A 14,759-nucleotide genomic window follows, 5' to 3' on the forward strand; every position below is an offset into this window, starting at 1 on the left:
ATTCTCAACGTGGCACTTCACAAATCAGAGGAGAGTACCAAAGGGGCCTTTGAAGTAACTGGCCCCACTCCCTTACTTGCCAAGTCAGAAAGCTGAGACCTGGTAGATAGAAAATAACTTACCCAAGGTCACTCAGCCAGTGAGAAGCATCTCCAGGACTCAAACTCCTCATCGCCAGCTAGACTTTCTCCCACCAAGCTCCACAACTCTGAGATGGGAAGTCCTCTTTCTGGGTAGACTCTGTGTCCGTTCCCTTGCGGAGGGTCCTGCCTGTTGCCAGGGGTAGTTGGTCCACCACAGCCTGAACTGACCTCTTTGGCCACTATTGAATGGCTTCTTCAGAGCAGTCCAGGCACTTTCCACATGGCTGCAAGGACTTGGCCTCTTGCTCTTGCCTCTACCTTCACGAGATGCACAGACCATGTCATGAATGCCTACATTAGCCCTGTGTTTGTGCACCCACATCCTTGGGGTCGCCATCATCTGCTGTCCCACAAATTAAAACGCTCAAGCCATCTTCAGCTTCTTGCTTACTCCCTCTCCCATCTTCCTTCACTCTCAGCTGCACCGCTGACAGGTCCTCCTCTAGAGTGTGCCCGACGGTCAGCTTCTGTTTTCCAGTTCCACAGGCCCTGGCCCTCCACATCTTCCTGCTTCCTGGCTCTCCCCACTTCAGTTCTTGGGCCTCAGTGGCTAGACCAGAGGGAGCTTAATCCTTGGTGCTGCCATTCTCCTGCCCAAATCCCTGTCACCTCTAGGAAAAATGTCCAAACTCTAACATCGAATCCACACATACCCCAATCCCACCCCGGCATTTCTGCAGCTGGAATTCCATTAGATCTTACCCTCCACGTGTTCTCCAGCCCAGCTGGATCACTTGTCATTCCCTAAACATTCTAGGAATTCTGTGCATCAACTCCATTTCCTTCTCTTCTGTTGAACCTCTAGAGGTCTTCATTCTGCCAGATCAGTGCAAACACGAACTTCTCTGTGAATCTTCCCTAAGCATCTAGGAAGGAAGTACTGATTCTCTCTCCCTAAAGAGAGCCCTTTTATCATTAAAAAGAGACCTCTCATCTTTGTTCAACCCGCCTCATCCTAGTGCTTTATCCAGCACTTTGCATAAAGAATGTGTTTTTCTTAATACTGACTGAGCACTTAACTCTCTAGAGACACCAGGCCAGGCAGTGTAACGGCTAAAGAAAGAAGATACAGATGAACTAAAATGTAATCCCTGTCTTCAGAGGAGCTTGAATTAGTGAGACATGTTCACAAATAACTTAAGCAAGTGAGCTAACTCTGGGGGTGGAATTGGGTGGAGGGGAAGTGCTGAGTGTGGAACAAACATTCTCAGTGTTCCAGATGAGAACACGGGTATTATGATGTGGAGGGTGCGGTGGTGGGGGGAGGGGGAGGGAAAGAAACACAAAGCTGTTTTTAAATTCTATCTCTGTGCTGTGGTCATTATTAGAGTCCTGTCTTAGCCTGGCCAATGTAATCCATTCTTCCCCAATACCAGAGTAATATTCCTAAAGTGCAACTCTGATGGTGTCTTTTAAAGATTTTGTTTGTCAGAGGGGGAGAGAGAGAGAGAGCGCGCACATATAAGCAGGACGAGTACCAGAGGGAGAAGAGGAAGCAGGTTCTCCGCTAAGCAGGGAGCCCGACGTGGGGCTCGATCCCAGGACCCTGGGATCATGACCTGAGCCGAAGGCAAATGCTTAACTGACTGAGCCACCCAGGCACCTAAGACTGATCATTTAACTCCCTGTTCAAATATTTGCTATTGAATGTATCAAGCATCAAATAACTGCAGGCTTATGCTTGGCATTATGGGGAATACTAGTCTATAGAGAAGAAACAACGGCTGGGAAACAGCTGGAAAACAAAAATCAAGAATATGCCGTGAGAGTGCTGGAGGCCAGGGGACAAAATAAGTGTGTGATCACTCTGGGCTGAGATGAATCGAGAAGAAATAATTAGAGGAGGTGAGACTGCACTAGATGGCCAGTTGGCAAGAAAAATTTAGATGGCACTAAGGGTACTTTAGGGTCCCTTTCAATTATAAGACCACTATTATTCTTTGAAATGGTTTATTCATTCAACAGATACATGCTAAGCACTTCAACCAAACACTCTCTAAATATTTATTGAATGCCTTCTATGTGCCAGGAATCTTGCTATCCTGGAAATCGAGCAGTAAATAGGAGACTTCACACTTAAACTCTTAGAGCAAAATAGGGATGGCTAATGTAAAGCAAGTGAGTGGAACAAAATGTGATGGATATCACGAAGGGCAAGAAGGTGCTCTAGGACCACAAAGTGGGGAGACTAACAGCCCAAGGGCCAGAAAAGTATCATGGAGAGAGGTGATGTTTAAGCCAAGACTGTAGCGCTGTACATGAGTTATCCAGACACATGGGACCGAGCATTGGGGCAGAAGAATATCATATGCAGGATTCTGGAATTGAGAGATAGAATGGCATGTCCAAGGATCTGAAAGACGTTTAAAAAGGCTACACATGGAGGGCGAGTAGGAAGGGGGCAAGAAATTAGGCTACAGAGGTAGGCAGAGCCAAATTACAGGGAATTTTGCTAGTTCTCGTTGATAAGCTTTTTGGTAACATTAAAATATTTAGCACAATGTGACACAAGGACTGAGTACTTAATAAACTTAAGTACTGTTCGTTAAGAGCGGATTGAGGAATAAATAGATGAATGAGTGCAATGGACAGAACATGACTCAGTCTTGGGCATTTGCTCTTGGAAAAGCTTCATCTCCCTAGGTTTTTACGGCAGATTGAATCATGACCCCTCGGAGGCAGCCCCTAACCTTAGTAGAATGACTCAGTCACCTGGCTTTCCCCAGCAGACGGAATTTAAGTAAATCTGCATTAAAGTCAAAGTTTGTTTAGAGATAAGGATAAAGTTTTACCTGGCAATCATTTAGGCTTAAGCTGCAAAAGGGTAGCCTGACTCTTTCTTAATCCTTGTTGAAAAAATAGCCTTCTGAACCTCAAGGGCACGAATATTGCCAAATTAGATTATTCATAGCAATGCTTCCATGGACAAATAAGTCTAAGAAGAGGGAGAGGGAAAAAAAAATATTCCAAAGAGAGATTTTGCCTTTCGAATGAGAAAAGAAAAAGTAAGACAATTGTGAAAAGCTAACCTGCGCCCCTCTATGGGAGATTTTATGAGTCACGGAGTTTCGCCTCAGATCCCAACTGCAGAGCAGACACTTGTCTAGGACGAGTCAGCCGCCAGAATGAAATGCTGTCTCTAGAAAGGGGTGGATTTTTAGGAACACAAGATGCCATTCCCAGGATTCTAATTAATTACCAGGCCAAAAGACTAACACTCCACCCTCTTGTTTATAACTAAGACTTTCTCCTGATTTGCTACAGAGTTGCATTCAAAATTTGGGAGTTGATTTGGCTCTCAGTATAAATAACATACCAGAGTCAGTGCCTAGTAGAAGGGTCCAAAACTATTTCTGAAGTCATCATAGCAGCTAAGCTTTCATTTGGCAGAGAGAGAATCTGAAGAGATCTTTAGAAAGATCCTTAATGCTGTTGCTAGGGACGTCTGTGTGTGTGTATCTGTGTGCTGGGGGGAGGGGGGCTGTTAATATATGCTCTCAATCAGCAATGTCTCCCTAACATAAAAGCAGCCTGTGAAAGTCATTTGCCATTTTATTTCAGAGAGAAACATGATAACTGCCTAAATAAGTGGCTTTCTAGGAAATTCGTTCTCTGTGTTTCATTAGTCATGTACGGCATAACGTCATTAAAGGAGGCAGGTACACCCATACGTAGCCGGCATGAAAGGAGCACTGGAATCTTCCTCCTAAGACTGAGCCTCTTCATGTCTTAAGTCCGAGATACGCAGACTACTTCCTCAGAACCTGCTCAGGCGAAAACTCTAGGAATGCTTGAGCAGCTCGGACCAGATTGGAAGCTTTCTTAGCTCTTGCTGGGAGCATGTAAAGGATTGCACAGGTGCCTTAGGTGGAGGAATGCGGTGGCCACCTGTGTGCTGCTCGTCCCAGGGAGCTGTGGCAGTAAGGGGGTGTCTGGTCCCAGGAGAGCTGTCAATCATTTGCAGTCACAGATTGCTGGATGGGCTCTTGGATGCCAGACGATATTTCTTTGCCTGCAGTTGATAGAGTACAAAACTAACTGACTGCCTTGCTGCCCCTCTGCTCATCCTTGAGTGACAGCCAGTTCTGATTCTGGCTTGTTTGCCATGAAGCTTGTTGTCCCTGCGTGCCGTTCCTAATGGACCTTACAAACACAATAGGCTAAGGACACACTGAAGTCATGGCATCCTTTTACTACATGCACAAGAGATTGAGAAACCAAGCCTTCTCAGGGTTGCAGTCCTGAGAATACACCTAGATTCAAGCCAAGCTGTTTTCCTCTCCCCTTTCCTCCCTGTGCATCATTTGCTCTTTTATTTTGCAGCAAGAGTAGTTTAGTGATCATGGACTTCAGCTCTTGCCTGAACTGATCCTGTTCACATTTTATTCTTTACACAGAATAGGAAGGAGGTTCGCTTGCTTTGCGCAGAGGCTGAGCCACAGGAGAAAGCAAAACCAATGTGATTTATTGAATGAAAGCGCTGGACAATTACCAACAACTTGTTCCTCTGCTGCCTCGAACAACCTAAACTGGTAAGTGAAATTTATTGTTGTCTTTCTTCATATGAATGTGGGGCTTTCTAATTCACTGATTATTTTTTAAATGTACGTGTGTTGCTGCGGTTTAAATGATATAAAAAAATATGCATCTTCCAAAGTTAGCTGCAGGCAGTCCACGAAGAACGCACACAAGCACATACATGTCCATGTGGAGAGGCGAGAATGGGGGTGGGGAAGCCCCATTTCTGATAATTAGGCATTTTATTCGTAGCAAGCTTGAGGACATTATGTGCTTGCCAAACAGATTAACAAGAGCTATGAAAAACAGAATATTCTTTTGTTGTAGCAGATCATTTCCCAATCGGGTTCCTGAGTACCTACAAAATACCTGTTGGGTCAGGTAAAGGTGGATCCCATCGTGCTGATAATCCTAAGTGTAAACCCAGGCATCTTGTCTTTAATCTAGCTAGACATGCAGAGTGGGCTACCAGCATTCTGTCCATCCTGGGTGAGCGTGCCTGTGCACAGCATCATGACTGTGATGTTGAAGGTACCTGCTGAGGACATACGGTGAACATGCATGCAGACCCCTGCTTGATCCACTGTGACTTCTGTACCCATATGCCTTACATCCTTCTTTTAATTCCATGAAGATACATGGTTGGTAGGGCATACCAGGTTCCAAGTGGGATATTGTAAGGGTCTTATTACCCATGCTAGTCTTTGGCTCTGCCAAGGCCACTGGGAGTACCACTTATAATCAAGTCTGATTTTGCTTCTCTGCTGGGACACAAAATCCCTGCACTCACTTGATTTCTTCCTGTCCTAAATTAGATGTGAGCCAACCTCTGCAGAGGGGAAAGGTGAATGGAGCAAGCTTTTGCTTTTCCCACTACCACTGCCACTATCATGTCTTCTTTGTCTTTTCTTTGCCTGGCCTACTATAAGGCATTAGGGCCTCACCAATCCATTTCTGCTTGGTTCGGAATCCATACAAATGTTATACAGAGTTTACTATCTTTGGGGCACTCTATCTGCAGTGTATCACTGGCCTTTCAGTTGGAGTTGTGGCCTTGGATGCTGACAAAGATGGATGATGGTAGAATAGTAAACAGCATGCTTTTCTAAATAAAAACCAAAGTTAGGAACTCTGAATGATGGGCAAAATTTTGCAGAGTAGAACGGATCCCAGACCACTCAATAATCAGAGCAGGGTCATTCTCCCATGTGATTTGGCTATTTCACAAACGATGGCATTCTAACAAGAAGGAGATGGAATTGCCTAATGGTTAGAGATATCAGGATAGCAGGGCACCTCTACTCATTCCCAAACTGGGTGCCTTTAGCAAACCCCTTACTTTCCCTGGATCTCCATTCTTCCATTCCCCCCCCCTTCCCGATTGTTTCAAAGAAGACATGCTAAGTTCACTTGATTTATCCATGAGGTACTACTTAAAGCTTTCCAATTAAAGATGGAGTAGGTAGTCAAGATCATTGTTCACACACAGCAATCCCAGAGACCAGGCATCAGAAACCTGTGGATGAGGGTTTATATGGGGTGTTGATTCCTCATCAGAGGGATACAGGGTACTCTGAAGGAAGCATGATCATCCTCAGGGGATTAGAAAGGGAGAATAGAACTGAAAAATGGCATTTAAAAAAAAAAAACAACTTCAAATAAATAGGTTATGTAAATAATTTTTATCAATACTAGTCAGTAATAACTAACTTTATATATTTAAGACACCACGATACTGAAGATCTTAAATTTTTTGAAATGAACATTTTGAGAGGAGTTAGTTCAAGGATAAGTAGAACCTCTTCATAGAATTTATGTTCAAATTACCCCCCTCCCATGCACATGGAATTAGTAGCTGTAAATGTACTATGATTTATTTGAGGAATTCTGGAAGACTCATTGGCCAGAAGAATTGTACCATCTCTAGGATTAAGGTACCTGAAATTCTTTCATCAGGGATTCAGTTCAATATTGCCGTCTTTTATAAAACAAATATTCTTAGGAGGAATGACAAATTAAGACACTCATAGCTTATCATAAGTGAATGTATTAAGTTCAGGGAAAACCCAAAGGATGTTGCCTTAATGCTATATTAATTCTTCTGCTTTCTATTTATTTCATACCTGTTTCCAAGAACTTCTCTTGTAATGACCACTTCACTCTTTTTTTTTTTTTTAAGATTTATTTATTTAATAGAGAGTGCACACATGCTAACCAGAGGGCAGGGGTGAAGGGTAGGGGTGAGGGAGGAGGAGAGAATCTCAATCAGACTCCCCCTGAATGCAGAGCTCAATATGGGGCTTGATCTCACCAACCTGAGATCACGACCTGAGCCGAAACCAAGAGTTTGATGCACAACCCACTGAACCCCCCACAGGCCCTTTTATTCTTTCATTCTTGATCAGAAAATTAAGTAGCCTTAGGACAAGCTATTGCCTTCTTTTTATGGGATGCTTGAATTAGATGATTTTCCTTTAGACCGTTGAGAGTCACATGTAGGAAGCTAAACTCACCATCTTTCCCCTTTTAGATCCACTCGTCTCCCTGCATTTCTCCTCTTTTCTTAATTATTGGTGCAACCATTTGGCACCTAGTCAATGAAGCAGAGCTAACAAAAGCTATCCTCAGGTTTCCTAACGCCTTACATCCCTACCTCCAATCACTAACCAAGTTTGGTCTATCTTACTTTCTCCCTCTTTTTAATCTGCCTAGCCCTCTCTATCCCCATTGTCACATGCTGGAGTTGAAGTCACCAGCTCTTATTCAGTCACCAGGGACTTATTCAGGGGCCTTATATTTGGTTGTGCCTGTCACAGGTCCCCTTCAAACCACCCTCTGGATACTACCAGAGTGATTCTCCAAAAGTGCAAATCTCAGCCTTTCTCTAGTGCTTCCTTCCTATGAACAGGTTGAAATCTATTATCCTTCATAACGGTATGCAAAACCCTTGATGGCCTAGCCCTGCTATCTTTCCAGACTTCTTTCCCAAGGTCCTAGTGTGAAAGTTGAAATATCCTTTGGAAGTGTCAGTGCCCAAAAGAATTCCATTAGAGCCCCTGTGGACATCAGCCCGCCAGCAATACTATGACATGTCCTAACCTGAGCTCTTATATCTGGCATGCCCTTTCCTGTCCTTCCTGCTCATTGATTCCTCATTCATTGTCCAAAATGTTGCTCAGTCATCAACATCTCTAGCTCATCCCCCATACCCTCTTCTCCTATGACATCTCCTGTCACTCATCCCTCTATGCTATTTCTTGCCTTAAACATTTGAGAGCGCTGTTGAGAAGCTAAGCTCTCAAATCATCTCTCAAATCCATATTGCCTCCCATTTGAATCCCAGATCTGCCCCCTTAGTAGTTCCCTAATTCCCTACTATATAAGGTGGGGATAACAGTAGTCCTTACTTCACAAGGCTATTTTGGGATTCAGAGAGCTGATGCACATAAAGGTATTATTCTGAAGAGTGCCTGACTCAGAAAGTGCTATAGAAGTAAAAGCCATTATCATTATTCCATAATCTTACATATCACACTATTTCAAACATATATACATATACTTGTGTAACTGTCTTCCTCGTTAGCCGGTGAACTCATTGAGGTACAGGTAGAGTAATCAACTTGCCTGGGGTTTTCCCAGATTTAGCACTGAAAGTCCTGCATCCTGAGTACGCCCTCAGTCCCAGGCAAACCAAGACAGTCGGTCACTCCATGGCTATGTCTTACTCACCCCTGAAGTCCCAGGGTCTGTCACAGGATACGTAGGTTACCAAGATGATCACCCAAAGGGTTTATCAAATTGAAGAACCAAAATTAATTGTCTTTTTTCACCTTCTTCCTCATAAACATCCTTTTAAACTTCAAAAATAAGTCTTCTTCCTACTGTGAAGTCACCACTGACGTTTGGAAACTTATCACTGAACAACTGAATGTATTTTTTTAAATGCACAGGAACCTGAAAGGCTGCTTCCGCCCTGTTACATATTATCAGTGTAACAGTATCAGCCACTCCTTAGCAATCAAAGACATACCTGTCATGGTAAGAGTGGGTGGGGAATAGGAGAAGGGTCACACTTTCTTTTCTGTCTAGTGATGGGCAGGTTGAAGTGTAAAGGTCCCCAGTTCACATCACAGTCTGAAGAGCAATCTTGTCGCAGTCAGAAATGTTCCCTTCGCTGAATGTATCTGTCTACCCAGCTGTCAAGAATGGCTAGAGTTACTGTTTCTAATATGCTTTGTCTTACAACTGCTCCTCACCCAAACTGGCTCAGATCTTTTTTCACAATACAAACATGATAAGAAAGTCCCACAACCAAACTCCTCTGAAAAAGGGACTCTGGATGTGCCACAACTCATAACAAGGACAGGATCTTCTCCTTAGAATCAAGGTCTAGGAAGAAACTGGCAGATGGCCAGAACAAGTACCCTCAGGCAGAATAATAGCAGAATTGCTAAGAGCATGGACTTTGGAGTCAGATTCAATCCTGCTTCCTCCATGTACTGGCTATAGAATCTTAGATAAACTTCCTAACCTCTCCGGGCCTCCGTGTCCCTGCTTGCACATGATGGTTTAATGACAGTCCCAACTTCCTCATAGGGCTATTATTATATTTTGTCTTAGCCTTGAAAGTAAAACCCGAGGCAAAGCCAATTGTGAATGTTCTGTTGGATATTGGGAGACACAACCTCAGGGCATTAAGAATGGAGCCATCATGGTTAAAGGGAAATGAGTAGAGAAAGAAGGGAACACAAATATAGGTGATTTGTAACTGAACTAGCCAAGGCTTCATGAGAAAACACATCTAGAGGTTTGTGTGTGATTGCTTCTAAGAAGCCCTCAAAACAGTCCATAAGGGAAGAATGGAGAAGAAATCATCTGAGGGCTACTTCTGGTCCCCTGCCTTGCCTTGGTCCAGTTTTCACACTTCCAGATGGTGACCCAGTCCCTCATGGTAGCCATGAGTAAAGCTGGAGCCTCCCTCCGTGGGTCTGGTCGGGTCAGAGCTATTGCAGCTCCTGTCACAGCCAGCACGGTGGGGGCCATGCCAGAACCCACCCTTCACTTGATACAGCTGGTGTTTGGAGACAGGAAAATGGTGGCAGCCAAGGCTATCTACTAGAGCAAGCAGCCAGAACCCAGGGAACAGGTGGTTTTTTTTTTTTTCTTTTTAAAGATTTTATTTATTTATTTGACAGAGAGAAATCACAAGTAGATGGAGAGGCAGGCAGAGAGAGAGAGAGGGAAGCAGGCTCTCAGCAGAGAGCCCGATGTGGGACTCGATCCCAGGACTCTGAGATCATGACCTGAGCCGAAGGCAGCGGCTTAACCCACTGAGCCACCCAGGCGCCCGGGAACAGGTGGTTTTAAAGTAAATCTGGGGAGGCTCCACTCTCCACAGATTATTCTTGCCATTTTGGGTCTGGATTCTCCAGGCTGCTATCACTCTTTCCTTAAAGCTTGGTCCAGGTGTATTAAAAGTGTAGCTGGGATTATGCTGTAATAAAGAACAGAAATTTTAATTTTCATAAAGTGTAATTCATCAATTTGTTTTATGGTTTGTGCTCTCTGTGCCTTTTCTAAGAAATCACTGTCTTATTCAAGTTCACAAAGATTTTCTCCTGTGTTTTTTTCTGGAAGTTTTACAGTGTGAGCTTTTGCAGTTTGGTCTCTAATCTATTTCATTTCAAGTTAATTTTTTATATATGGTATGAAGTAGGGGTTGAGGTTTTGTTTTTGCATACAGATATTTCATTGTCCCAGCACTAGTTTTTGGAAAACGTCTTCTTCCCTATTGAATTACCTTGACATCTTTGTCAAAAATCAGTCCATCAAATATGTGCGTGCTATTTCTAGACTCTCTGTTTGGTTTCATTTAATCTGTATGTCTGTCTTTATGCCACAGTCTTTATCTGGAGAGCCATCTTTATACCAATACCACAGATCTTGTTCACCATGACTTTATAGCAAGTCTTGAAATCAGATAGTGTAAGCTTTACAACTTTTTATTCTTTTTCAAAGTTGTTTTGGCTATTTTAGATCCTTCCATTTTTATAAAAATTTCAGAATCAGCTTTTTGATTTCTTAAAAAAAAAAAAAAAAAAAAACCTGCTACATTGGGACTGCATTGAATCTAGCATTAAGTTTAGAAGAATTAACATCTTAACAATATTGATTCTTCTGATCTGATCCATAAAGAAAGTATACACCCCTGTTTATCTAGGTTTTCTTTAATTTTACACATTAATGTCATGTAGTTTCAAGTGTACAAGTTTGCTTTCATTTTGTTTATTGCTAAGTAGATTTTTATAGAATTATTAGACTATTCTACAAAATGCTCATGTCATCTGCAAATGAAGGCTTGCTTTCTTTCCAGTGTTTATGCCTCATTTTTCTTGCCTTATTCTCTAGCTAGAATGCCCAGTATAATAGAAGACATAGGAATGGACATCCATGCCTTGTTACTAATCCTAGGAGGAATCACTTGGTCTTTAGTTAAGTATAATGTTGTCTGTAGGTTTTTGTAGATTGTCTTTATCAGGTTGAGGAAGTTCCCTTATATTCCTGGAAGCTTTTTTTTTTTTTTTTTAATGAACAGATGTGTAATAATGTCAAATGCTTCTTTGTTTGCATCTGTTAAGATGACCATATGATTTTTTAAATTCTGTTAATGAAATGAATTACATTGATGAACAGTTGAATGTTATACATAACCCTGCTTTCCTAGAATAAACCCTACTTGATTGTGATGTATTATCCTTTATGTATATTGCTGGATTTTATTTGCTAACATCATGTTGAGCTTTTTTGCTTCTGTGTTTATGATAGACATTGAGCAGTAGTTTTCTTTTCTTGTAATGCCTGTTTTCTGGTATTGATATCAGGGCAATGCTAGCCTCGAAAATGAAACCAACTTTTTGGAAGAGTTTTGTGTAGAATTGGTATTTTTTTTTCTTAAATGTCTGGCAGGCTGTAACATTTAACATGACCTTTATTAAATATTGTGGGAGAAAAGAAACTATTAGGATGGAAAAAGAAAGAATAAAACTAGAGACTAGCTTTCCCATACAGGTTCTTTTCCTGTCTCCCAAATTCTGGCCCTGTAGCTGTATTGCAGAGACCAGCCCACCTTCAATCAACAGATCTGTTTGCTCTTCTCTTTGGAGCTCAGGTTCCCTAAAGCCTCTGTGAATGAAGAAAAGAAAAGATACATTTATTTCCTTAGAGAAACTCCAAGAGTTTTTCCTTATTTACATAATGCCTAAAAATTGATTAATAGGATATACCCATCCAAGGAATACTACTCAGCAATAAAAAGTGAAGAACTACTGATAGACATAACAATGTAGGTGAATCTCAAGATAATTAAGCCAAGTTAAAGAAGGCAGATTTAAAAAAAGAGAGAGTGCATAGTGATTATTCCATTTGTATGACATTCTAGAAAAGGAAGCCTTTCTAGAAAGCAGCAAGCAATAGTTGCCTGAGAGCAGCAGGCTTAAAATAAGTATTTTTTGCACATTTGTTTCTCTCAGGCACTTTGCTAAATAATTCATATGTATTGTCTCATTTAAGACTCTAATATTCTTTTTAGACATGATTTTTATAATTGAGGTTAGGAATACTGGTAATGATAAGGAAATTGAAGGTTAGGGACAGTAAATAATTTGCCCAATGTCATGCAGTTCATAGGTTGAAGAGCCAAACCCAAATTAGATCAGCCTGATATCAAAGTCCCTACCTTTTATTTAAGGTTTATTTATTTATCTGGGAGAGAGACAACACAAGTGGGAAGCGCAGAGGGACGGGGGCAGAATCTCAAGCATGAGCCCTGCTGAGTGTGAAGCCTGATGCAGGACCCATCTCACAACCCTGAGATTGTGACCTGAGCCTAAATCAAAGAGTTACTCACCCTACCAAATGAGCCACCCAGGCACCCCAAAGTCCCTACTTTTAAAACTGTGCTTAAAACTTATCATGATTATCTGAGGTTGAAGAATGGAGTAAAATATAACTATAGATCTCAGCCTGTTTCAGTAAAAGTGGCTAACAAGGAATGCCCTCTGAAGAGTGACATCCCAGACTTAACACAAGGAAAACAATTTCCCTGCCAGTTCTCCTCCTAGGATTCTGTATCTGTTTTGCCCATCAGGTATTTCATTCAACATTTGAGTCTCTTTTTCTTCTCCAGTTAAATTTAATACAGAAATGCAGAGAGTACTGTTGCTATTGTTTTCTAGACAGTTATCTGGGTGCTCCCGGAATGATGCAATATGTTACTAAAACTCCCAGCAGGAATCATATGGCATATGAAAACAGTAACTGAGGAAAAGTTAATACATTTTGTACTTCTTTTGTTAAATTTATTCCTCAGTATTTTAATCTTTTTAATGTCATGCGATAATAGAATTGTTTTCTTCATTTTCATTTCATTGTCTTAAATCAGAAGAATAGAAGAGTTATAAACAAAAGATAGACTTATATTGTCTTATATTTTTATTACCTTTTATATTTACCTCCATAGTTTGCTCTTTCTTCCTTGTGTGGATTTGAGTCACTGATTAGTATCCTTTCATTTCAGCCTGAAGGATTCCCTTTAATATTTCTCTCTCTTTTTTAAAGTTTTATTTATTTTTAGAGGTGGTGGCAGAGGAAGAGGGAGAAAGAGAATCTCAAGCAGACTCTCCACTGAGCAAGAAGCCCAATGTGGGGCTCAGTCTCACAACCCTGAGATCAAGAGTTAGATACTTGGGGTGCCTGGGTGGCTCAGTGGGTTAAGCCTCTGCCTTCAGCTGAGGTCATGATACCAGGGTCCTGGGACCGAGCCCCACATCGGGCTCTCTGCTCAGCAGGGAGCCTGCTTTCTCCTCTCTCTCTGACTGCCTCTCTGCCTGCTTGTTATCTCTAATCAATCAATCAATCTTTTTAAAAAGAGTTAGATACTTAAAAGACTGAGCCACCCAGTTGTCCCTCCCTTTAATATTTCTTTTTTTTTAAAAAAAGATTTTATTTATTTATTTGACACACACAGAGAGAGAGAGAGAGAGAGATCCCAAGCAGGCTTCCTGCTGAGCAGAGCCCAATGTGGGGCTTGATCCCAGGACCCTGAGATCATGACCTGGGCTGAAGGCAGAGACTTAACCCACTGAGCCACCCAGGTGCCCCAGCTCCCTTTAATATTTCTTGTAGGAAAGGTCTGCTATAAAATTCTGTTAGTATTTTTTATCCATAAATGTCTTACTGTCACCTTCATTTTTGAAGAGTTGTTTTGCTGTATAGAGAAACTCTTATTTAAAAGTCTTATTTGACAGTCTTTGTTTTGGCATTTGGAATAGGTCATCCCACTTCCCTCTGGCCTCTATTGTTTTCTAGTGAAAAATCAGCTGTAATTCTTCCTGAGAATTTCTTGTATGTAATGTTATTTCTTTTTTTTTTTTTTAATTATTTTTATTAGCATGTAATGTATTATTTGCCCCAGGGGTACAGGCCAAAGGTCATCAGGCTTACACATGCCACAGCACTCACCATATCGCATACCCTCCCCAATGTCCGTAACCCAACCACCCTCTCCCGACCCACCTCCCTCCGGCAACCCTCAGTTTCTTTTGTGAGATTAAGAGTCTCCTGTGGTCTGTCTCCCTCCCGATCCCATCTTGTTTCATTTTTTCCTTCCCTACCCACCACAACCCACACTCTGCTTCTCAAATTCCTCATGTCAGGAAGATCATTTGATAATTGTCTTTTTCTGATTGACTTACTTTGCTAAGCACAATACCTTCTAGTTCCATCCACTATGTCACAAATAGCAAGATTTCATTTCTTTTGATGACTGCATAGTATTCCATTGTGTATATATACCACATCTTCTTTATCCATTCATCTGTTGATGGACATCTAGGTTCTTTCCATAGTTTGGCTATTGTGGACATTGCTGCTATAAACATTTGGGTGCAGGTGCACCTTTGAGTCACTACATTTGTATCTTTAGGGTAAATACCCAGTAGTGCAATTTCTGGGTCATAGGGTAGCTCTGTTTTCAACTTTTTGAAGAACCTCCATGCTGTTTTCCAGAGTGGCTGCACCAGCTTGCATTCCCACCAACAA

The 14,759-nt window shown here is 41.7% G+C and overlaps 1 protein-coding gene across 1 annotated transcript in view; it reads left to right on the top strand.

Annotated features, from left to right (window-relative positions):
• The first annotated feature begins 4,568 nt into the window (after positions 1–4,568).
• The window catches only part of ANKFN1 (ankyrin repeat and fibronectin type III domain containing 1), a 156,163-nt gene continuing 145,972 nt past the window's right edge, over positions 4,569–14,759 (top strand). Inside the window, exon 1 of the mRNA XM_059379026.1 lies at positions 4,569–4,675. The gene's annotated coding sequence lies outside the window, so the exon portion shown is untranslated. The remainder of the gene's footprint in view (positions 4,676–14,759) is intronic.

Source organism: Mustela nigripes, chromosome 16, assembly GCF_022355385.1.
Source record: "Mustela nigripes isolate SB6536 chromosome 16, MUSNIG.SB6536, whole genome shotgun sequence".
Lineage (NCBI taxonomy): Eukaryota > Metazoa > Chordata > Mammalia > Carnivora > Mustelidae > Mustela > Mustela nigripes.